Source organism: Saccopteryx bilineata, chromosome 3 (assembly GCF_036850765.1).
Source record: "Saccopteryx bilineata isolate mSacBil1 chromosome 3, mSacBil1_pri_phased_curated, whole genome shotgun sequence".
Classification (NCBI taxonomy): Eukaryota; Metazoa; Chordata; class Mammalia; order Chiroptera; family Emballonuridae; genus Saccopteryx; species Saccopteryx bilineata.
Genome location: NC_089492.1, coordinates 313,431,092 through 313,456,508, shown reverse-complemented (window position 1 = coordinate 313,456,508; position 25,417 = coordinate 313,431,092). Strand labels below are relative to the sequence as shown.

At 47.2% G+C, this 25,417-nt stretch overlaps 1 protein-coding gene across 1 annotated transcript in view; it reads right to left on the bottom strand.

Moving 5' to 3' along the window:
- Positions 1–15,463, bottom strand: part of LOC136332276 (optic atrophy 3 protein-like) — a 58,752-nt gene extending 43,289 nt beyond the window's left edge. The window contains exon 1 of the mRNA XM_066271788.1: positions 15,329–15,463. The gene's annotated coding sequence lies outside the window, so the exon portion shown is untranslated. The remainder of the gene's footprint in view (positions 1–15,328) is intronic.
- Between the last annotated feature and the right edge of the window lie 9,954 nt (positions 15,464–25,417).

The window sequence follows — 25,417 nt, the reverse complement described above, 5'->3', positions numbered from 1 at the left end:
CTCTCTCTCTGTCTGTCTCTCTCCCTCTCTCTCTCCTCTCTAAAAATGAATAAATAAAATAAAATTAAAAAAAAAAAAGACACAAACATGTACACAGAGGAAAGACCATGTGAAAATACAGTGAGAAGGCCACGTGCAAGACAGAGAGGCATCCGAGGGAACCAAATCTGCTGACACTTTGATCTTGGACTTCTAGAATCCAGAACTGTCAGAAAATAAATTTTGGTTGTTTAATCATCCAAAAAAAAAAAAAAAGGAAAGAAAGAAACTTCAGGGGACAGAGTTGAAGAGTTGAGTTATTCAGTTAGGCATAGTTCCCTACTAGGAAGAGAACAGAAGTGGTTCTCACAAGGACCATATATCTGAAAGTGTTTACTACACAGCAATATGGCACAGCCTTCTGAAGTATTTTTACAAGTTTACACACATGCTAAAATTTGATATTTTAAAACTTTTCATAAGAAACTTATCAAAGTTCTACTAGAAAAGAGGAAAATATGGGATTTAAAAAATTTGTATTTAGTAATTTCATTCCTGCAGCTCAAAACATATCATACCTTTTTTATGAAATCTGTGGTATAAATAATTTTCCTATTTTGCCAGAGGAAGAGATACTATGTATGGTATATTTTCAAGTCATTACTGGAGTTTAAATTAGGACTGAAAACATTTGGCTCCTTACACTAAACCTTGTTGCATGAATTAATGTTGTTGGTTGAATTCTGCTCCCTAAAATATGTCACCTTTTGTAATTTTTAAACATAAAAAATCTGTTCAGCTTGACCAAGAGGTGGCACAGTAAATAGAGCGTCGGACTGGGACACAGAGGATCCAGGTTCGAAACCCCGAGGTTGCCAGCTTGAGCGCGGGCTCATCTGGTTTGAACAAGGCTCACCAGCTTGAACCCGAGGTCACTGGCTTGAGCAAGGGGTCACTCACTCTGCTGGAGCCTCCTGGACAAGGCACATATGAGAAAGCAATCAATGAACAACTAAGGAGCCACAACGAAGAATTGATGCTTCTCATCTCTCTCCCTTCCTGTCTGTCCTTATCTGTCCCTCTCTCTGTCACAAAAAGAAAAAAAAATCTGTTCAGTGCCCTTTGCAAGACAATAAACGAGAGTCCTTCTGTAAATAGGGTTAAATGACTCCTGCCCGCTGATATGATCAGGGAGAAGGGAATCAGAGCCCTAATTTATTATGATTCAGAAAATGACTCATCATGTAACTTTGTGAATGTTGCCTAACCTTTTAGCATTTCAGTTTCTATAGCTGCAAAATAGGGATAGTATCTGTCCACCTTACAATAGTAAATGCTCTAAAAACAAAAATAAAAAATAATCTAAAAAAAATCAGCAACACTCACATGTCCTTTCTCCAGAAGGCAAAATGTATTTAAAAGTAAATTAAATACTGCATCGCCCTGGCCATTTAGTTCAGTAGTAGAGCGTCGGCCCAGCATGTGGATGTCCCAAGTTTGATTCCCGGCCAGGGCACACAGAAGTGCCCACCTGCTTCTCCACCCCTTCCCCCTCTCACTTCTCTCTCTCTTCTCCTCCTCCCCTCCTGCAGTCAAGGCTAGATTAGAGCAAGTTGACCCTGGGTGCTGAAGATGGCTCCATGGCCTCCACCTTAGGTGCTAAAAAAAAAAACATGGCTCCAGTTGCAACAGAGCAAGGGCCTCAGATGGGTAGACCATTGTCCCCTAGTGGGCTTGTCAGGTGGATCCCCATCTGGGCACATGCAGAAATCTGTATCTGCCTCCCTTCCTCTTGCTAAAATTAAAAAACAAAACTGCACCAATTTAGAAAAATAATGATTTTAAAGGAAATTCCATGAAAGAAAAATAATTTCAAAATAAAAGATCTGTTGCAGGACATTCCAATGCAACTTTAGACCTTTACTAGTACGGATATTGGCAAGACCAAGTCAGATGCTCCTATTAAAACTTTACCTTTACCTAATATTCACCAATATCCTTTAAGACAGCAGTTCTCAACCTGTGGGTCGTGACCCCAGCGGGGGTCGAACGACCAAAACACAGGGGTCGCCATCAGAAAATACATATTTGCCTAAAGTCATCGGAAATACATATTTTATTTAAAAATGTATTGTATAATAAATATGTATTTTCCAATGGCTTTAGGCGACCCCTGTGTTTTGGTCGTTTGACCCCTACCGGGGTCACGACTCACAGGTTGAGAACCGCTGCTTTAAGACCTGATGCATAGCTGGAACCAAGACCATTATACAAAATTGGTTTAAAAGGTTATTGATAATTCCATGTACTAGCCCCTGTAATTCCCCTATCCTTCCAGGAAAGAATAAATGGAAAAGAATGGAGACTTGTACAGGATTTGAAAGTGATAAATAAGATAGTTATTCCCAAATATCCAGTGGTTCCAAATTCACATAATCTGTTATCAGCTATTACTGTAAATTGCCAATATTTTTTTAAATTATTTTTATTTATTCATTTTAGAGAGAGACAGAGAAAGATATATAGAGAGAAGGGCGGAAGAGCAGGAAGCATCAACTCCCATATGTGCCTTGACCGGGCAAGCCCAGGGTTTCGAACTGGTGACCTCATGGTTCCAGGTCAATGCTTGATCCACTGCACCACCACAGGTCAGGCAAATTGCCAATATTTTTTTTAGGACAAATTTATATAGAGCCTGTTTGAGCATGTTTGTAAAAGAGAGAGACAGAAATACTTCTTGGCTTTCACCTGGGAAGATTACAATTTTACTTGGACAGTAATGCCCCAGAGATATAGGGAGAGTCCCACCTTTTGTCTTAGATACTAAAAGCTAATTTTTCTTTCTAGTGTTGATTTTAAAGAGAGAGAAAAAAAGAAAGTGAGACAGGAACATCATTCTGTTCCTGTATGTGCACCGACCAGGATCGAACCAACAACTCCTATTCTGTGGGATGATGCTCTAACCAACTGAGCTATCTGGCCAGGGCACTAAAAGCTGATTTAAATGGTATTGAATTTTAAAGAGATTTTCACTCTAATTCAATATATAAATAATATACTTTATGCTCTAGGTCAAGTTCTGATTCTGTTTATCCCGGGTAAAATACTTGAGTTATCTCACATTTAAGAATGGGCTATGGGCCGTGGCCAGTGGCTCAGTGGATAGAGTGTCGGCACAGCATATGGACATTCTGGGTTTGATTCCCAGTTAGGGCACACAAAAGAAGTGACCATCTGCTTCTCTCCTCCTCCTTCACTCCCTTCTCTCCCTCTTCCCCTCCCACAGTCAATGGCTCAATTGGTTCAAGTGTGGCCCTGGGTACTGATGATAGCTTGGCTGATCCAAGCCCCTCAGCCTTAGGCACTAAAAATTGCTTTGTACTTGAGCATCAGCACCAGATGGGGTTTCTGGGTGAATCCCAGTTGGGCCACATGCAGGAGTCTGCCTCACTATCTCTCCTCCACTCACCTAATGAAAAAAAAAATAAGAATGCACTACTAATTTTAATACTGTGTTATTAAAATCAAATTTATGCCTGACCTGTGGCAGTGCAGTGGACCTGGAATGCTGAGGTCGCTGGTTTAAAGCCCTGGGCTTGTCTGGTCAAGGCTCTTATAAGAAGCAATTACAAGCCTGACCTGTGGTGGTGCAGTGGATAAAGTGTTGACCTGGAACACTGAGGTTGCTGGTTCGAAACCCTGGGCTTGCCTGGTCAAGGCACATATGGGAGTTGATGCTTCCTGCTCCTCCCCACTTCTCTTGCTCTTTCTTTCCCCTCTCTAAAATGAATAAATAAATAAAAATAATAAAAAAATAAAGAATCAACTACAAGTTGATGCTTTCTGCTCCTCTCCTTATCTCTCTCTCCTCTCTCTACAAAAATTTTTTTTAAATCAATAAATAGCCTGACCAGGTGGTGGTGCAATGGATAGAGTGTCAGCCTGGGACTCAGAGGACCCAGGTTCGAAACTCCGAGGTCACTGGCTTAAGTGTGGCCTGATCCACCTTGAGTGTGGGCTCACTAGCTTGAGCGTGTGATCATAGACATGACCCCATGGTCACTGTCTTGAGCCCAAAAGGTTGCTGGCTTGAGCACAGGGTCACTGGCTCGGCTGGAGCCTCCCCCCAGCACCCTCATCAAGGCACATACAAGAAAGCAATCAATGAATAACTAAGGTGCTGCAACAAAGAATTGATGTTTCTCATCTCTCTCCTTTCCTGTTTGTCCCTATCTGTCCCTCTCTCTGTTTATCTCTCAGTCTCTGTCTCTTGATAAGATTTTTTTTTTTTTTTTGTATTTTTCTGAAGCTGGAAACGGGGAGAGACAGACAGACTCCCGCATGCGCCCGACCGGGATCCACCCGGCTCGCCCACCAGGGGGCGACGCTCTGCCCACCAGGGGGCGTCGCTCTGTTGTGACCAGAGCCACTCTAGTGCCTGGGGCAGAGGCCAAGGAGCCATCCCCAGCGCCCAGGCCATCTTTGCTCCAATGGAGCCTCGCTGCGGGAAGGGAAGAGAGAGACAGAGAGGAAGGAGAGGGGGAGGGGTGGAGAAGCAGATGGGCGCTTCTCCTGTGTGCCCTGGCCGGGAATCGAACCCGGGACTTCTGCACGCCAGGCCGACGCTCTACCACTGAGCCAACCGGCCAGGGCCTCTTGATAAGATTTTTAAAAAATCAATCAATAAAAATCTTTAATAATAAATAAATAAATAATATAAAACTTACTTGATCCAATTCATTGGGAGCCATAGGGAAACAAACTACAAAATCTCTAAAATTTTCTAAAGCTCCCACTGTAGGTCACCTTAATTAAAAATAACCTATATACCAAGGTTTTAGCTGAAGAACATGGAGAGATCATCATAGACCTATAGAGTATTATAGTCAGCAATTTGACTCAGTAGCTAAAGGACTTCCTCTCTGGATAAGCATTATCTCTGCTATAGCCATGTTATGTAAACAAGCAGTAGAGATAGTTATGGACTCTCCTTTACCCATTTATGTTCCTCATTCTATTGAGTTTTGTTTTTTTTTCAATGAGAGGAAGGGAGGTAGAGACAGACTCCCGCATGCACCCAGACCAGGATCCACCCGACGAGCCCACTAGGGGGCAGTGGTCTTCCCATCTGGAGCATTGCTCCATTGCTCCACAACCGAGCTCTTCTTAGTGTCTGAGGCAGAGGCCATGGAGCCATCCTCAGTGCCTGGGGACAACTTGCTTCAATTGAGCCATGGCTGCAGGAGGAGAGAGAGAGAGAGAGAGAGAGAGAGAGAGAAGCAAAAGGGGGAGAGGTGGAGAAGAAGATGGGCACTTCTCCTGTGTGCCCACCTGGGACATCCACATGCTGGGCCAACTCTCTACCACTGAACAAACTGGCCAGGGCCTGGATGTTTCTTACATTGACAAGTTGGAGCCCATACTCTTCTCCATGCTTCTCCACTGCCCTCCAGACAGATTCTCTGAGCTTAAAAAGGACTGCAAAGTACATGCATATTCAATTTTGAAAACACCATGTTGAATAAAAGAAACCAGACACAAAAGGCCACATATTGGATGATTCCGTTTATATGAAATATCCCGAACAGACAAATCTATGGAGATAGCTATCATATTGGCATTTGCCAGGGGCTGGAGGGGGAGGGTATGGAGAGTGACCACTTAGTGGGTACCAAGTTTTATTCTGGGAGTGATGAAAATGTTTTGGAATTAGATAAAGATAATTGTACAATGTTGTGAGTATACTACATACCGCTTAATTGTTCACTATAAGATGGTCAATTTGATGTTATGTAAATTTTACATCAATTAAAAATAAAAAGCAAGGATACATGCAAGACTGCAAAATGGCCTCACATGGAACAGGGAGTTGGGAGTAGGAGCTCTGCGGCCAGGGCAGGGCAGCCCTTTCCCTGTCCTGTGACTGTCCTAGGAGTAGAACAGCTCCTCTACCTCCCTGATATACACTCACTGCGCAAGATCGAAGAGAAAACAAGTGGAAGAATGACCCAGCTTCCTTCGTGCACCAGCAACCTGGATCTGAAAGACAGCCCCTCAGCGGTTGCTTGGGGGAGGGCAGAGAAGAGAGGGGCCGTGGAGAGGGGCTCAAGGACACTCGGAGCAAAGAGATGTTCACTAGCTTCAGTGAGGCGGTGGTTTTACCAGTGCACACATGTCAAAAAATAAAACTATAGACTTTATATACATATATTATATTGTGTGTCACTTATACCTCAAGAAAGCTTCTCTGTTAAAAACTCAAGATAGCCTGACCAGGCGGTGGCGCAGTGGATAGAGCGTCAGACTGAGATGCGTGGACCCAGGTTCTAGACCCCCGAGGTCACCAGCTTGAGCGCGGGCTCATCTGGTTTGAGCAAAGCTTACCAGCTTGGACCTAAGGTCGCTGACTCGAGCAAGGGGTTACTCGGTCTGCTGAAGGCCAGCGGTCAAGGCACATATGAGAAGCAATCAATGAACAACTAAGGTGTTGCAATGAAAAACTGATGATTGATGCTTCTCATCTTTCTCCATTCCTGTCTGTCTGTCCCTATCTATCCCTCTCTCTGACTCTCTCTGTCTCTGTAAAAAAAAAAAAAAAAAAAAAAAAATCAAGATAAAGCAGGATAAGCACCTACTTTGAAATGAAGGAAAAGAACTAGAAGAGTCTGTGAATGAGAAAAGGAACAGGATGGGAGCTGCTACTTCTATTAAAAAACCTTATAGGGCCCTGGCCCGTTGGCTCAATGGTAGAGCGTCGGCTCGGCATATGGATATCCCGGGTTCAATTCCTGGTCAGGGTGCACAGGAGAAGCACTCATCTACTTCTCTATCCCTCCCCCTCTCACTTCTCTCTCTTTCTCTTTCCCTCCTGCAGCCAGACTGGAGCGAGTTGGCCTAGGTGCTAGGATGGCTCCATGGCCTCGGCCTCTGGAGCTAAAAAAAATGGCTTCAGTTGCAAGGGAGCAAGAGCCCCAGGTGGGCAGAGCACTGGCCCCCTAGTGGGCTTGCCAAGTGGATCCTGGTTGGGGTGAGGCGTACGCAGAATCTATCTCTGCCCTCCTCTCACTAAATTAAAAAAAAAACAAAAAAACAAAAAAACAACAACTGTATAGAATGGCTTCATTCTTTAAACTGAGAATGAAAACACACTTAATGTGATTACACAATATTTCAGGGACCTGAGCATTGTTTTCAATCCTCACCTCCTCATCGGATTAGTCACCAGGTCTGTAACTGTAATGTTGCTGTAATATAATTACAGTTTAATTATAAAAGACACAGAGAGGGTGAGGTCTAGGAGGGAGCAGGGAGCTTCATTCTTTCTGCATAAATCAGCTTTTCCCCAGAAGATGAGAGCTCTTTTGGGGACCCCTCCCCTGAGGAAGCTGCTGAATGGACCCCATTTGCACCTCCCATGAGAGAAGGAGGGTTTTGCTCTACTGACTAAAAGTTCACACGAACTGTGATTCTGGAATGTAACCAGAACCACCATCAAAAATGATCCCTTCTGCAGTGTCATGAAATTCAAACACTTGAAATTTGATGAACTGGAGAGAAATCTTTTTTTTTTTTTACAGAGACAAAGAGAGAGTCAGAGAGAGAAATAGATAGGGACAGACAGACAGGAACGGAGAGAGATGAGAAGCATCAATCATCAGTTTTTCATTGTGGCACTTTAGTTGTTCATTGATTGCTTTCTCATATGTGCCTTGACTGGGGGGTTACAGCAGACTGAGTAACCCCCTTGCTCAAGCCAGCGACCTTGGGTCCAAACTGGTGAGCTTTTTTGCTCAAACCAGATGAGCTGGCACTCAAGCTGGTGACCTCGGGGTCTCGAACCTTTGTCCTCCGCATCTCAGTCTGACGCTCTATCCACTGCGCCACCGCCTGGTCAGGCTGGAGAGAAATCTTAAAGTCACTTTTACAGTATTTCCCTTTTTAATGTCACCAAAGTCAATTTTTGTTTTAACTGTTTTAAACAAAAAATCATGCCCCCCTCCCCCCTGAACCTGTTACTAGACTTGCTTTTTCTTCACTAGTTTTCTCATGTCCCATCTAATACCCTGGGTAGATTGTAGGCCAAAGGTATAGCGTAAGTTGTAGGTTGTGGTCTATCTGTTCTCGTCTCAATTACTCACTAAATGAAGAAAGCCACCTGTAGCCTTCTGAGCTTTTGAGGGCACACATCTGAATTGCTCACATTCAAAGGGCCCTTATTTTTTATCATCAATTACCCTTCCCTACTTTTTCATCTCCTCCTTTGCTTTCTCCCCCCACATTGTCAGCCCCCTCATTTAAAATATTTCATTTGAATAAATTTCTCCCACCTACTGATGTTAAAGCAAAACAAAATAAAACACATGTCACTTTGTCCTCTGACACTTCAAATATGCTTGCCACCAGGGAGTGCCTCAGTTTGTCAAGTAGGCAAGAGTGATGAAATCATTGACCAGGGGATTGAACTCAACCTCCAGAGCCCCTCCTCTCCCAGAAAAATCAGGAAACCTAGTTACATCCTTCCCATTTAATGCCAGGTTTTTCTGATGGCCTGCCCGTCCCAATCCAAGTCACCTCACGGCACAGGATATTAAACTGTCTTCCCAGGTGCTGTGGCCGCCATAACATGCACCAACGAGGGGCAGCCATGTGCAGGCCAGGGCGCAGGACCAGTGCCAGAGGGGAGCCTGGACTCCTTGTCTTCTCAGGTACGGTCCTCCCATTACCCAAGGTATGGGGCCTCCCATCACAGCTGGGACTCCAACCCTCACACCTGTCTGCCCTGCAGTTCTCTTCCTCCTGCTGTTTCCACTGGTGCATGGAAGGCCCCTTCCCTCCAAAGGTGAGGTGGGTGTGGGGGACAGGGAAGTCTGGCCCCTCTGGGGTGGCTGTGCAGCAATAAGGAGCACAACTTCCACCTCTGTGCTCTTGCTCAGCTGAAATGCCAGCCTCAGAGAGGAATTCTGACCCACCTCCCACCCCTGGGGTCCTGGGCAGTAGCTCCTGCGAGCCTCCCCACTGCCGTCCCTTTTGCTGCTTTGTGGGTGCTGGGGCAGAGGGAGAGGGGAGCGATCAGCTGAGTCAAGGGCACCATCCTGTTATAGGCCCAGCTGGGGAAGCTTTTCTAGTAAAACTCCCTTCTTTCAATCCCCCGTGGCCCCCACCACCTCACAGTCACCCTCAGTCTGTACGACACCCCCACAAAGCTGAAGAGACCCTTTTAGGGATGGGAAAGTGTGGCTCAGAGGGGTGAGGTTCATTGCCTGAGGCCACACAACAGGTGAAGGGAAAGACTGGGTTTGAACCCTGGCTTGGATGAGAAGTCCTCTGTCTTCTACTTTTCTAAGCAAACTCCTATCATGAGGCAACATTAGTTTCAGCCTAGGCAGGAGCCTAAGGACCAGACAAAGGCATTGAGGAATGGAAGGAATGTGGGGAAGGAGCCGAGAGGAGGTGATCCAGCTCCAAACCCTGGAACAGAATGCAAATGAGGAAATTGCGGCAAGAAAGGGACACCATGGCTCACCTGAGACAGTGTGAGGCGAGAACGGAGGGGCAAGGAGCATTATCCCTATGACTCTGGAGCTCACGGCTCGCCCCCACAGTGGACGGGCTTTTCCTGCCCAAAGATGCTGACCTCAGGCCTGCCCCGCCCAATCTGTTCTCCTTCCACTTCTGGGCCCAGCACCCACTTGGTCATTTCGGCCAGTCTTATGGGTAGACTGGGCCATCTCACTGTCCCATGGTCAGTTGCTCACCTGAGTGAGGCTGCTCATCACTTTGTAGGACCACAGGCTATATGTACCCCTTTGGCTGTGACCTGGGTGGCACCCAAGGTGAGTGGTTGGCAGCCCTGCTCACAGGTCCAGTCAGGGGCCCACTGTGGGTCTGAAAACTGAGTGCAGAGCCCATCGAGGGCTGGAAAGAAGGCGGATGAGGAAGGAGGTGGCCAGAGGGACAGGGCAGGACTGCGCGGGCACAGAGACAAACTGGACATCGGACGTAGGTGCTGGGTGACAGGGGAGCAAAGGAACAGAGACAAGGCCCCAGAGAAGGACAGGCCTGCACTCAGGACTGGCCGGGCCTCATGTGGGGCTGTCTGGCCCCCAGGGGAGGTGCTGATGCTGAGACAGGAGAGCTGGCGACTCTGTGGCAGCATGGCCCTGGACCCCGAGGACCCCAAGTGGAGCTGCTGCAGAGACTTCTACCCCTTCCACCACCCCACACAGAGATGCTGCCAGACTGCAGGGATATTCATCAACGCCAAGGACTGCAAAAAGTCAGAGGCTGAAGACTGCAGGACATATGCCCAGGGGTCGCTAAGTAGGTCCTGACCTCACCGGCAGCTTCTGCTCTGGTCCTCCTGTGCTAGGGGAGCCACCGAGACCATTTATTCTCCTCTCTTCTTCCCTGGGAGCTCAGGCCTCCATGGAGGGGCCTGTCTGCTACTGGACAGGAGGTCTCTGCCACTAACTTAGCTGTGTCCCAGCTTCCCACTGTGGGACTGTGGACAAGTGTCCTGCCCTCTCTGGGCCCAGTGCATCTGTCACCAGGTGAGGGGTGAGGAGTATGCACAAGACATTTAAAGAGGGAGGCTAGGCTTTTGTGGCCCCTTCTCACACCCCCAGTGACATCTGGGTGGGGGGAGTGTTCTCTCCCTTTGAAAGTGATCAGGGGCCTGACCTGTGGTGGCGCAGTGGATAAAGCGTCGACCTGGAAATGCTGAGGTTGCTGGTTTGAAACCCTGGGCTTGCCTGGTCAAGGCACATATGGGAGTTGATGCTTCTAGCTCCTCCCCCCTTCTCTCTCTCTGTCTCTCTCTCCTCTCTCTCTCTCCTCTCTAAAATGAATAAATAAAAAAAAATTACCTTTAAAAAAAAAAAAAAGAAAGTGATCAGGGCAGCCCTCCCTATGCTGCCCTCTTCTAAGCCCCTCCCCCTCACAGGCCCCAATTCCTGTGTGTGATGGGAAGTCCCCTGGGTGTCCCACAAGAACATATGCAGGAGAGAGGTAGAGCCAAGGAAGAGATCATCTCCTGGTTGTAAGTCATGACCAGGTAGATATCACACGAGGGTCACCATACAGCAATGGCACCTGCTGCCCCCTTTATGCATCTGACAAAGGGACTTCCAAGGTCAGGGCGTGCAAAGATGTCCTCCAGGGGACCAGGATGATATGGAAGGGCACACATTATGATCTGACTTTGATGAAAAGTAAATTGTACTACTAGCAAGTTAGCAATGTGGGCCTTTCTTGTTTCTTTTTTTCTATTGGCTGCTTACATCTTAAATGAGCAGGTGTTATAGAAGCAGAAAAGAATAAGAGCGATTTCCTTGTGGAGAAGCAGAACCTCCACTGTCCAAACGCGAAATGTCTCTGGGAGCGGGCTCTGCCCGCCCACTGTGTGGGAGGAGACCCAGGGGTCCCGCACTAACTCGCAGTCACAGGCAGTATGCCACCTTGCAGGGCAGACCAGCAGTTCACGGTCTAGGGGGCTGTGGGCAAAGGCAACGGAGGCAGAAACATTGGAGCCAAGCGATGCTCTGAGTGTGACTCTCCACGCCCAAGACCTCAGCTCTGGAACTGCGAGATCGCTGGAGGCAGCGGGGTGACTCAGCGCAAACGTGATGGGCGAAATTCTGCTAAGGACCCGACGGCTTAGGTGAGCGGTTGGTGTTGGGAGTTCTGCTGTCATGCTCTCTTGGACAGTTGGGGGACACCAGGGCTGCAACACTTCTCTCAGCCCCCAGACCTACTCTCCATTTTACCCCTTTCTGTGCTCCATGGAGGCTGAGCGCGGGAGGAACCTGACAGCGGTGCAACATTCTTCCCCGCAGCGCCCTGGAAAGAGTTGCAGCTTGTTTCCTGCTCCTCTCCCCTGCTCCCACCTGCACATCTGGGATCTGCCCCTGGTACCCTTCTGAGCACCTGAAGGTGGTATTGGCCCTATGTATGGCCAGGGCTGCCGCCATTGTGGCCATTCACATGCAGGTTCCTATTACATTCCCGCAGACAGTAAAGAAACTGGAGTCAAAAACTGGTGGGCCATTCCTTTATTCTAGCTTCGCACCGGCTGGCGAGTAAAACATACACAGAGGGAAAACACTTCCCTTTCCATTCAGGGCTCCCAAAGCCCCGGACACATCCAGGTTTTTCTAGAATCACAGGCCCCCACCAGTCTTAGTTTCCTATGGTTCCCTATCTGCACAACTTCTCCCTTCCCTCTCTGCACAAACTGGCTTCTCCTTCAGTACCCTGCCATCTTGGCTTCTTTCTCTTATTCTTTCTTCTTCTTAAAACTTTGGCAGGAAACCCCTTCTCCAGCACACATCAGTGTAACAAAGCCCCTTCCCAAGCAGGAAGGTAATTAGTAGTTTCACAGATCACATATCTATCTGGGCAGCCATTTTTAATAATAAAAGTGAGCAAACTTAAAAAATCATATTTTACAAACTCATCTGCCCAACACCCTACAGTCTACAGTCCCTAGAGGCCTCAGCGCCCCTCCCAGATCCCTTCACCCTACCCACACCTGGCCACACTGCCATCCTGCATTGAAGTCTCTTCACTAGGCACAGCTAGCAAAGCAAAAACAAAAACCTCCCACAGCCCTTGAGTTCTGCACAAATCTGCCCTCCCTGCTCATCTACCCACTCCTGCTCTGCTCCCGCCACGCCCACCACTTCCTGTGGCCGCCAGGCCTTGGCACTCTCCCTCCCAGAACTGCTGCTTAAGCTGAAGCTTCTCTAAAGGGCAGTTCCTAAATGGAGCCTCACCTGGCCAGGGTGATGCCCTCTCTCCTAGACCCCTTATTGATCACTTCAAAGACGGATACAGAACACTTTATTGGATGATTCCTGCTTTGTGCATATGTGACCAGGAAACAGCTAAAAGGTAACAATGATCATCTCTGGATGTTGGGATTACAGATTATTTTTTCATTTCATTTTATGTTTTTCAGTGTGTAGGGCCAGTGGCCGCCGCTGTGGCCAGGCAGGTTCTCATTGGATTCAGGCAGATGGTAAAGGAACTGTGGAGCCAGAGGATCCTGGCCATTCTGTTTATTAAGGTCTTGTAACTACGGACAAGACAACAGGCAGGAATGGCCGCTTCCCTCTCACTCAGGGCTCCCAAAGCCCCGACTCATTCTCTGGTTTCTCCCAGATTCACAGGCCCCCACCAGCCTCAGCACTGTCTTTCTCTCTCTCTCTCTGCACTCTCCAGCAAAACTAGCTGGGGGGGGGGGGCTTCTCCAGCAAACAATAGCAAACAATCGCTGCTCCCAAGCAGGAAGGCAATCTGCAATTTGCAATCTGCCACCCTGAGGGCAAGCATCCTCAGCCTTCCATAGACTATACCCACAAGGCGCTGCTCCAGTACAAGCAAGCAAACCTAAACAAAACAAACACTTGTTTACCCAACACAGTGTTTGCTGAGTTTTCCAAAGTAAGCCTGCTATGTCTTTTTTTTTTTTTTTTTTACACAGAGACAGAGAGTCAGAGAGAGGGATAGACAGGGACAGACAGGAACGGAGAGATGAGAAGCATCAATCATTAGTTTTCGTTGCGCATTGCCACACCTTAGTTGTTCATTGATTGCTTTCTCATATGTGCTTTGACCGCGGGCCTTCAGCAGACAGAGTAACCCCTTGCTCGAGCCAGTGACCTTGGGTCCAAGTGGTGAGCTTTTGCTCAAACCAGATGAGCCCGTGATCAAGCAGGTGACTTCGGGGTATCTAACCTGGGTCCTCGGCATCCCAGTCCGACGCTCTATCCACTGCACCACTGCCTAGTCAGGCCAGCCAGCTATGTCTTGAAATGTGCAGAAAACAGTGATTGGGAAGCAAAGAAATAAGCAGAATGGAATTCCTTTCTGTACCGACTTCTCTGACTCCAGTCTGTTCTGTGCCTTCAGCTCCTGGTCCTGCAGGGCCATTGCCACACCCTCCTTCCTGTGGCCCAGGCCTTGGGTGATCTGATCACAACCCACTTTTTGTACGCTCTAAGATCAGGACTGGGAAAATATTTTTTTTCTTTTGCACAAACCCTTTTCACATTCAACTCTGGGATTTGCACATGCTCTTCCTTCTGTACCTGGTCTCTCCTGGACTTTACTCCACATGCCTTTTCCCTTTGTTGATTTATTTTTTTCCCTCTCTCTCTCTTTCTCACTCTCTCTCTCAAAGAGAGATGAGAAGCATCAGCTTGTAGTTGTGGCACTTTGGTTGTTTATTGATTGCTTCTCATACATGCCTTGATGGGTAGGAGCAGACTCAAGCCGAGCCAGTGATCCCTTGCTCAAGCTGGTGACCCTGCACTTTACACTCGATGAGCCTGTGTTCAAGCCAGTGACCTCGGGTTTTGAACCTGGGACAAGCTGGGACCACAGTGTCTCAGGTCGATGCTCTGTCTACTGCACCACCACCGGTCGGGCTCCCTTTGTCGATTTTAACCTGTATCTATTCACTGTAATAAACTGTAGCCATCTGTATACCAGCTTTTCTAAGTCCTGTGAGTCCTTCTAGCAAATTGTCAAGCCTGAGGGTGTTTTGGGGGACCCCCAAAAAAGGATATTCAAGGATTCAAAGATATAATTTATATAGACCTGAAACTAATATAATAATGTATGTCAAGTGTAACTGAAAAATAAAAATGATTTTAAAAGGAAAAAAACCCCAGCCCTGGCTAGTTTGCTCAGCGGTAGAGTGACAGCCCGGTGTGTGGAAGTCCCAGGTTTGATTCCCGACCAGGGCACACAGGAGAAGCGCCCATCTGCTTATCCACCCTTCCCCTCTCCTTCCTCTCTCTCTCTTCCCCTCCTGAAGCCAAAGCTCCATGGGAGCAAAAGTTGGCTGGGAGGCTGAGGATGGCTCCACCGCCTCCACCTCAGGCGCTAGAATGGCTCCAGCCGCAATGGAGCAATGCCCCAGATGGGCAGAGCATCGCCCCCTGGTGGGCATGCTGGGGGGGGGATCCCAGTCGGGCGCATATGAGTGTCTGTCTGACTGCCTCCCCGCTTCTAACTTCAGAAAAATACAAAAAAAAAGAAAGGAAAAAAACCTAAAGATATAACATAAAACCCTTCACACAGTGCCTAGAACCCAAGCAATGTGAAATGGAAGAGATTAATTTCTTCTGTGCCTCAGTTTCCTCCTCTGCAAAATAGGATCATAATTACCCTGCATGCTTCGAGTGGGGTGCTTTTAACTTGGGGCAAAGAAGTTCTTCCCAAACAAGGCAGGAAAAGGAAGAGCCATAAAGGAAAAGATGGGGAAATCTGGTTAATTAAAATGGAAAAAGGACAGAAGGCACCACAAGTGAGCACTAAGGATTAGTAAGCAGGTGTTACTCACAGGAATCCAAGTGTCCAATAAACAGCTGAGAAGCTGCTGTGCCCACTAGGGAGCATCAGGGAAGCACAGCTGCTCCCCCTGGGCCATTCTTCTCACCCCAAGGCTCCACAGAGCAGCTTGCTCAAAAGCATCCCCATCTCAGACAAAAAGGAGGTACGCAGATTCTGTGAAGACCACCTACAGATCACGGAAAGAGAGACAGATCGGCTCAAATAAAGTGAATGTGGTACATTAAATGCTGGTCCCCAAATAAGTCCACATTCCAATCCCCAAACCAGTGACTCTTACTTTACCTAGCAAAAGGACTTGGCAGACACGATGAAGTTCAGGATTTAAAAAAAAAAAAAAAATTGATTTTACAGAAAGAGGAGAGAGAGGCAGGGGTGGAGCGAGAAAGTATCAACTCATAGTGCTTCATTTTAGTTGTTCATTGATTGCTTCCCATATGTGCCTTGACCAGGCAAAGCCCAGGATTTTGAACCAGGGACCTCAGTATTCCAGGTCAAAACTTTATTCACTGCGCCACCACAGGCCAGGTTCAAGTTAAGGAGTTTGGAAGGGGAGGTCATCCTGCATTATCCAGGAGGGCCTTAAATGTAACCCAAAGTGTCTTCATTACAGGGAGGGAGAGGGAATTTGATCACTGCAGTAGGTTCCGACTACTTCGGGTGGCGCCCGAAGAAGAAATGTCCGCCCCAGACTCCTGGAACTCAAGATGAAACCATCCTGTATCATCCAGGTGGGGCCTAAATCCAGTAACAACTGTCTTTTTTTTTTTTTTTTTTTTTTTTTTTACAGATACAGAGAGAAGGACAGATAGGGACAGACAGACAGGAACGAAGAGAGATGAGAAGCATCAATTATCAGTTTTTCATTGCGACACCTTAGTTGTTCATTGATTGCTTTCTCATATGTGCCTTGACCGTGGGCCTTCAGCAGACTGAGTAACCCCTTGCTCAAGCTGGCAACCTTGGGGTCTCAAACCTGGGTCCTATGCATCCCAGTTCGATGCTCTATCCACTGCGCTTTAAAAGAGGCCGAAGAGTAGACACAGACACACAGAGGAGAAGGCTGTGTGGAGGCAGAGGCAGAGGTAGCCACAAGCCCAGAAGCTGGAAGGGGCAGAAAGGATCCTCCCTCAGAGCCTTTGGAGGGAGGCCAACCCCGCCCACACCCTGATATCAGTCCGGTAATTCTGACTTCAGTTTTCTGGCCTCTGGAACTGTAAGTGAATAAATGTTTATTGTTTTAAGCCACCAAGTTTGGGGAAGTGTGTTACAGCAACCAAAGGAAACTAATATAATGAACAAAAGACTCCCAACAGCCTCACCAGGTGGTGGCGCAGTGGATAAAGCGTTGGACTGGGACACAGAGGACCCAGGTTCGAGGCCCCAAGATTGCCAGCTTGAGCACAGGCTCTTCTGGTTCACTAGCTTGAGCCTGAAGGTTGCTGGCTTGAGCAAAGGGTCATTTGCTCTGCTGGAACCCCCTGGTCAAGGCACATATGAGAAAGCAATCAATGAACAACTAAGGTGCCGCAATGAAGAATTGATGCTTCTCATCTCTCTCCCTTCCTGTCTGTCAGTCCCTATCAGTCCCTCTCTCTGTCTCTGTCACAAAAAAGACTCCAACAGATACAATTATTATCTTTGCAAAGGAGATAATAAGAATAGCCAATAAACACATATAAAGATGCTCAACATCATTATTCATCAGAGACAAATTAAAATCACCACAAGATACCACTACCTACTTACCAGAATGGTTAAAATTCAAAAGAAAAGAGAAAAAAAAAAACAAAGGCTGTTAATATGAAGCATTCCCAGGGACATGGAGCTACAGGAACTTTCATGCATAGGATGGGAGGGAGGAAAGGAGCAGGAGGAGAATGTCATGACACAGTCACTTTACAAAACACTAGCAGCACCTGACGAGGCGGTGGCGCAGTGGATAGAGCGTCGGACTGGGATACGGAGGACCCAGGTTCAAGACCCCGAGGTTGCCAGCTTGGGCGCGGGCTTGTCTGGTTTGAGCAAAAGCCCACCAGCTTGGACCCAAGGTCGCTGGCTCCAGCAAGGGGTTACTTGGTCTGCTGAAAGCCCATGGTCAAGGCACATATGAGAAAGCAATCAATGAACAACTAAGGTGTTGCAACACGCAATAAAAACTAATGATTGATGCTTCTCATCTTTCTCTGTTCCTGTCTGTCTGTCCCTGTCTATCCCTCTCTCTGACTCGCTCTCCGTCTCTGTAAAAAATAAATTTAAAAAAAATTAAAAGGATGGGAAAGCCTTAGTCTTAAAACTAAACCTTAGGCTATAAGGACTTTGCCAGCCTGACTCCCATACTACATGTCCTCCTTTTTGATATTGGAAGATTAATCTAAATGTCCATATTTGAGTGATGCAGAGTTGATCCATTGTGTGTGATGTGACATATTTGTATCTAAATGAGTACTTTTTCCTTACAATTATTATTAAAAATGAATAGGCATGTAAGCATAATTACAATATAAAATATTACAAATGTTTTATTATGCATTTATCATATTATAGTGTATTATTGTTGCAATGAATAAAATGTTTCTTTTATTTACGATATTGTTTTCTTCAATTTATTTTTGTCCTCCTTTTTATTGTAAAAAAGTTGGTCACCTTAATATACTCTTTGGTAAGAATTCACTGAGCCAAAGACTGCAGTTTACACACTTCACTGTATGTTTTATTCTAACTTTAAAAAAAAAACCCCAGAAGAAAGGGGAAATATCCAATAAGAAAAATGGCTCATGGTTAAAAATAGCTTTGACAATCTGGAAAAAATAAATGATTGATAAAATGTGAGCTAGTAGCCTGACCAGTGGTGGCGCAGCGCATAGAGCCTTGACCTGGGATGCTGAGGTTGTCAGTTCAAAACGCTGAGGTCACCAGCTTGAGCATGGGCTCGTCAGCTTGAGCACTAGGTCACTGGCTCGAGTGCATGATCATCGACATGATCCTAAGGTCACTGGCTTGAGCAAGGGGTCACTGGCTCGTCTTGAGTGCCCTGGTCAAGGCACATGTGGCACATGTGAGAAGCAATCAATGAACAACTAAAGTGAAGCAACCATGACTTGAAGCTTCTCACTCTCTCTCCTCCCTTTCCTCCCGCTGTCTCTTTCTTCTGTTCTCTCTCTCTCTCTCTCTCTCTCTCTCTCTGAAAAAAATGTGGCCCTGGCTGGTGGCTCAGTGGCTAAAGCATCAATCTGGCCTATAGACATTCCATTCGATTTCTGGTCAGGGCACACATGAGAAGCAACCATCTGCTTCTCCACCCCTCCATCTCCCTCTTCTTTCTCTCTTCCCCTCTCGCAGCCAGTGGCTCGATTGGTTGGAGCATTGGCCCTGAGCACTGAGGATGGCTCCATTGATTTGAGCATCGGCCCCAGACAGGGTTGCCGGGTGAATCCCAGTCGGGGCACATGCAGGATTCTGTCTCTCTATCTACTCTCCTCTCACTTAAAAAAAAAAAAAAACACACACACACAAAAGCCAGAACTAGTACTAGGAAAGGCATGATTACTCTTTCTATCAGGACACATATTACTTAAATGGGCTAGCAGCAAAATACCCGTGTCTAGCCCTGGCCAGGTAGCTCTGTTGGTTTGAGCCTTGTCCTGATATGCCAAGGTTACAGGTTCCATCCTGGGTCAGGGCACAAATAAGAATCAATCAATGGATGAATAAATAAGTGGAACAACAAGTTGATGTTTCTTGTTCTCTCTCATAAAACAAAAATAAAAATTTTTAATACCATGTCCAGAGTTGAGAAGTTATTTTTTGTCCCAGATAATATAGCAGAAAGCCACTAGAAGTGTCTGGAAAATCCAGGCCCTCCACACCCCAGCAAAGTGGAGGCTTATTTCATTAACAGAGGTCAGAGCTGCACAGGCTGAGCCCCAGAAGGGCTGGGGGTATATCGGTCTCCTGTGGCTGCTGTAACATACGGCCAAGAACGTGATGGCTTAAAATAATGGACCTGTGTTCTCCCACAGTTCTGGAGGCAGAAGTCCCAAACCAACATTCCTGGGCTGAAATCCAGGTGTGGGCCAGGCCTTGCTTCCTCCAAAAGCTCCAGGTGAGAATTTGCTCTTTGCCTCTCCCAGCCCCCCGTGACGCTGCCGTGCTTGGCCACCTCTGCCTCCGTCTTCACAGTACTCCGTCCTGGGTGTGCAGTCTCCCTCTCACAGTCTCTCTTTAAGCACAAACTGATCACATTTAGGACCCGTTGCATAATCCAGAAATAGCTCTTCGTCTCAAGATTTTTAACTTAACCACATCTGCAAAAATTTTATCGCATGAGGTCACAGTCACAGGTTCCAGGAGGCCACCATTGGAACGACCTGGAGGCCACCGGCTGGCTGAGGTTTGGCTAGGAGTCTGTGACTCACGGGTTCACTGACTCACAGTTGCAGTAGGGTCCGTGAGTGACAGAGGGAGGCACCTCTTTGGATGTGGGCCCTCTGGCCCTGCCAAGTCTTTGGGAGCCTGCAGCCCTGGCCCGAACTTCATGAGAGACCCCAAGGCAGAACCACTCAGAACCAGCCACCTAAGTCCTCCTAGCTTTCTCCTGATCCTCAGCAACTGTGTGAGATAACAAACATTTATTGTTTTGGTTTTTTTTTTTTTTTTTTTTTGTATTTTTCTGAAGTTGGAAACGGGGAGGCAGTCAGACAGACTCCTGCATGCTCCCGACCAAAATCCACCCAGCATGCCCACCAGGGGGCAGTGCTCTGCCCATCTTGGGGCATCGCTCTGCCGCAATCAGAGCCATTCCAGCGCCTGAGGCAGAGGCCACAGAGCCATCCTCAGCACCTGGGCCAACCTTGCTCCAATGGAGCCTTGGCTGCAGGAGGGGAAGAGAGAGACAGAGAGGAAGGAGAGGGGGAGGGGTGGAGAAGCAGATGGGCGCTTCTCCTGTGTGCCCTGGCCGGGAATTGAACCCGGGACTCCTGCATGCTAGCCGACGCTCTACCACTGAGCCAACCGGCCAGGGCTATTGTTGTTTTAAGGAGGGAAATTTTGGAGTAATCTGAGCAGTATCTAATATTTGTGTCAAGAGGGGAGGACACAGGGCTGGTGTGGGGCCCCCTGAGGGACCTCATCCTTACCTGAAATCTCATTTTTCTTTTCTCCCCCTTTTTAATGAATTTATTGGGGTGACACTGGTTAACAAAATCATACAGGTTTTAAGTGCACAATTCTACAACACATCATCTGCACACTGTATTGTGTTTACCCCCCAGTCAAGTCTCCGCCCATCTCACTTTTGTCTAGAACCCTGCATTTCTGTGCTTTTACACAATTGGAACTCAATTGAGGAAAGTTGCAGAGAGCAGGGCCTACCACTCTCCTGCTGGGTGCATGGCTAGCTGAGCACCACTCCTGCGTGACTGCCTGCCTCAATGAGAGCAAACACAGGGCGGCGTGACCTCAGGCCACAGGTCCTGAAGAGATGCTCACGCCCGAGTGGGACATGGCAATTCTGGGGGTGCAGGGGTCTGGAAGATCAGTTCTGACCTTGGCACACACGCCCCCACCTCTAACCTCTAAATTGGCAGGTTCTCCACACGCGGCCCCTCTTCCAGAACGTTTTCAAGGTAACTCATGACACTCACCTGCCAGACGGAGAAAGTGATGCTGGTTCTCGGTCCTGTGAGTCAGGGGTTTTTTGTTTGTTTGTTTTGTTTAGATTCTATTTATTTATTTATTTTAGAGAGATGAGAGAGAAAGAGAGGAGAGAAAGACAAAGTGGGGGGGGGGCAGAAAGCTTCAATTAGTTGTTGCTTCTTACACATGCCTTGCCCGGGCAACCTCAGCTCTCCAGGTCAATGTTCTACAAACTGCACCACCACACGTCAGGCTCTGCATCAGGTTTTTAACACAGGGCAACAAGCATAGCCCATACCTAGAGGCTTGGAGGGGGTACATGGGCCTGTGAGGAAGAGTCCTGACCTCCCAGCCCGGTGCTAAACATAGATGGATATTATTATTATTATTTTATTCCATGGGACTTAGACATTCTGGGAGAAAAAGGACACCTACGACAAAAGATACACGTTCTTCTACAAATCAATCTTGCAATAAAAAGACAGTAACTTTTTTTTTTTTTTTTTTTTGTATTTTTCTGAAGTTGGAAACGGGGAGGCAGTCAGACAGACTCCCGCATGCGCCCGACCGGGATCCACCCAGCATGCCCACCAGGGGCGACGCTCTGCCCACCAGGGGGCGATGCTCTGCCCCTCTGGGGCGTCGCTCTGTTGCAACCAGAGCCATTCTAGCGCCTGAGGCAGAGGCCACAGAGCCATCCTCAGCGCCTGGGCCATCTTTGCTCCAATGGAGCCTCAGCTGCGGGAGGGGAAGAGAGAGACAGAGAGGAAGGAGAGGGGGAGGGGTGGAGAAGCAGATGGGCACTTCTCCTGTGTGCCCTGGCCAGGAATCGAACCCAGGACTCCTGCATACCAGGCTGATGCTCTACCACTGAGCCAACAGGCCAGGGCCGAGAGTAACTTTTTTTTTAATTTATTCATTTTTAGAGAGGAAAGAGAGAGAGAGACAGAGAGAGAGAAGGAGGGAGGAGCTTGAAGCATCAACTCCCATATGTGCCTTGACCAGGCAAGCCCAGGGTTTCGAACCAGTGACTTCAGCATTTCCAGGTCGACGCTTTATCCACTGCGCCACCACAGGTCAGGCCAGTAACTTTTTTTTCAAGACAGTTGAGAAGCTGTTTCAGAAATTCATTTCAATAATAGTGAGTAGATATATAAACTGTGGTACATCCATTCAATGGGGTATTATTATTCAGCAATAAAAAGAAATAAGCTCTTGCCTAACGGGTGGTTGCACAGTGGATAGAGCGTCAACCTGGGACGCTGAAGACCCAGATTCGAAACCCCCAAGGTCACCAGGTTGAGCACAGGGTCATCAGCTTGAGTGTGGGATCATTGACATGATCCCATGGTCACTGGCTTGAGCCTCCCCTGCCCCCTTGTCATACGTGCTAGTCAAGGCACATATGACAAGCAATCAATGAGTAACTAAAGTAATGCAACTACAAGTTGATGTTTCTCATCTCCCTTCCTGTCTCTCTCTCTCGCTCTCTTCCCCCTGCCCCACCAAAATGAGCTCCTAAAATTCCAAAGGAATTTTAAATGCATATTGCTAAGAGAAAAAAAGCCAATCTGAAAAGGCTGCATGCTGTATGATTCCAACTATATGACATTTTGGAAAAGACAAACCTATGAAGACAGTGAAAAGATCTGTGGTTGCCAGGGATTAGGCAGGGGGTTGACTAGGTGGAGCACAGAGGATTTTAGGACAGTGGGACCACTCCGTAGGATGTTATAACGGTGGATACATGTCACTAAACACTTGTCCAAACCCATAGAATGTACAACACCAAGAGGGAACAGTAATGTAAATTATCTATCAATATATATCATGTATTAATGATGATGCATCAATATTGATTCTTCAACTGTAACAAATGCATCACACTAATACCAGATGTTAATAACAGAGATGACTGTATGTGTGTGTGTAGGGAGGATGGGACATATGAAAGTTCTTTCCACTCAAGTTTTATGTAAACCTAAAAAACTGCTCAAAATAGTGTTAGTTTTTAAAAATGCATATCAAGGAGCAAAGGTACAAGAAAAACTCAGATAATTTTTTTATGTTTATTTTATTGATTTCAGAAAGAGAAGTGAGAGAGTGACAGAGACAGGAACATCGATCTGCTCCCGTATGTGCCCAGACCGGGATCGAACTGGCAACCTCTGCGCTTCAGGACAATGCTCTTACCAAGTTATCCAGCCAGGGTTAACTCAGATACTTTTGAAATGAGAATAACACTGCCAGAAAAAGACCAGAATTATTTTCCAACTCTTTTTGTGTGTGTGTGTGTGTGTGTGTGTGTGTGTGTGTGTGTGTGAGGAGAGGAGGGAGTGAGGCAGACTCCTGCAGGCGCCCAGACAGGGATCCACCCAGCAACCCCATCTGGGGTCAATGCTTCAGTATGGAGCTATTTCCTCAGTGTCTGAGGCCAATGCCCAGACCAACCAAGCTATCCTCAGCAACTGGGGCCAACACTCAAACCCATCAAGCCACTGGCTGTGAGAGGGGAAGAGGGAGAAAAGGGGGAGATGGTGGAGGGGAGAAGCAGATGGGTGCCTCTCCTGTGTGCCCTGACTGGGATCGAACCCGGGACATCCACATACCGGGCCAACACTCTACCACTGAGCTACTGGGTCAAGGCCTCAAACTCTTGTCATTCAAAACCAGTAGTGGGATTCAGCCAGTTCACAACAGTTGGGCAGAACCGATACCTAATTTTTTGTTGAGTTCGGCGAACCAATTGTCAAAAGGCACTTCTAATCAGGGTTCTTTCTTTCTAAGGTGGGCGCCTGGACAGCTGCCCAATGTGGAAATCACAAATTTACACTCTTTACTCTTTTTTTTTTTTTTTACAGGAACAGAGAGAGAGAGTCAGAGAGAGGAATAGTTAGGGATAGACAGGAACGGAGAAAGATGAGGAGCATCAATCATCAGTTTCTTGTTGTGACACCTTAGTTGTTCATTGATTGCTTTCTCATATATGCCTTGACCACGGGCTTTCAGCAGACCGAGTAACCCCTTGGTCAAGCCAGCAACCTTGGATCCAAGCTGGTGAGCTTTTTGCTCAACCCAGATGAGCCCACGCTCAAGCTGGCGACCTCGGGGTCTCGAACCTGAGTCCTCCGCATCCCAGTCCGATGCTCTATCCAATGCACCACTGCCTGGTCAGGTGCTCTTTACTCTTTTCTCATTTTTCCGAAGCTGGAAATGGGGAGGCAGTCAGAGAGACTCCCGCATGCGCCTGACCGGGATCCACCCGGCATGCCCACCAGGGGGCGATGCTGTGCCCCTCTGGGGGGGTCGCTCTGTTGCATCCAGAGCCATCCTAGCGCCTGAGGCAGAGGCCACAGAGCCATCCTCAGCGCTCGGGCCATCTTTGCTCCAATGGAGCCTCAGCTGCGGGAGGGGAAGAGAGAGACAGAGAGGAAGGAGAGGGGGAGGGGTGGAGAAGCAGATGGGCACTTCTGTGTGCCCTGGCCGGGAATCGAACCCGGGACTCCTGCACGCCAGGCCGACACTCTACCACTGAGCCAAACGGCCAGGGCCTCTTTACTCTTTTCGAACATTCATCTGCTCAACAGTGTTCTAAGCACCCATAAAAATGTTCATTCCATCCATAGGTAAAGGACTGGGATCCTAGTCCTATAGTGAAAAGATGGTTAAGGATAAGTTCACACAGCCAATGATGTTCAGATAAAAGCAAAGAAAATTGCCAGTGAGGACACCAATCAAGAAACAATATGGAAATATCTTAAGTAACAGCTTTATTGTTTTTTGTCAGGTATTATTTACCATATTTTCCCATGTATAATATGCTCTCATGTATAAGATGCATATTAATTTGGGGGCCCAAATTTTGAAAAAATATGTATTGCATAAAGTCACTGAACTCAAGTTTTATTCATCATAAAATTCATACAACTCCTCATCATTGTCAAAATTCCCATCCATTAGCTTGTCCTCATCTGTGTCTGATGACGAATCATTGTCTTCATATATTCATTGCCTCGTCCTCAGTTCCATGGGCATTTGAAATGCCACACTTCTTTTCTTTATTTTTTTATTTTTCTTTTCTTTTTTTTTAATTTATTTTTTTTTTAAATTTTTTATTCATTTTAGAAAGGAGAGAGAAAGAGAAGGGGAGGAGCAGGAAGCATCAACTCCCATATGTGCCTTGACCAGGCAAGCCCAGGGTTTTGAACCGGTGACCTCAGCACTTCCAGGTCGACGCTTTATCCACTGCGCCACCACAGGTCAGGCCTATTTTTTTATTTTTCTGAAGTTGGAAACGGGGAGGCAGTCAGACAGACTCCCACATGCGCCTGACCAAAATCCACCTAACATGCCCACCAAGGGGCAGTGCTCTGCCCATCTTGGGGCATCGCTCTGCCGCAATCAGAGCCATTCCAGTGCCTGAGGCAGAGGCCACAGAGCCATC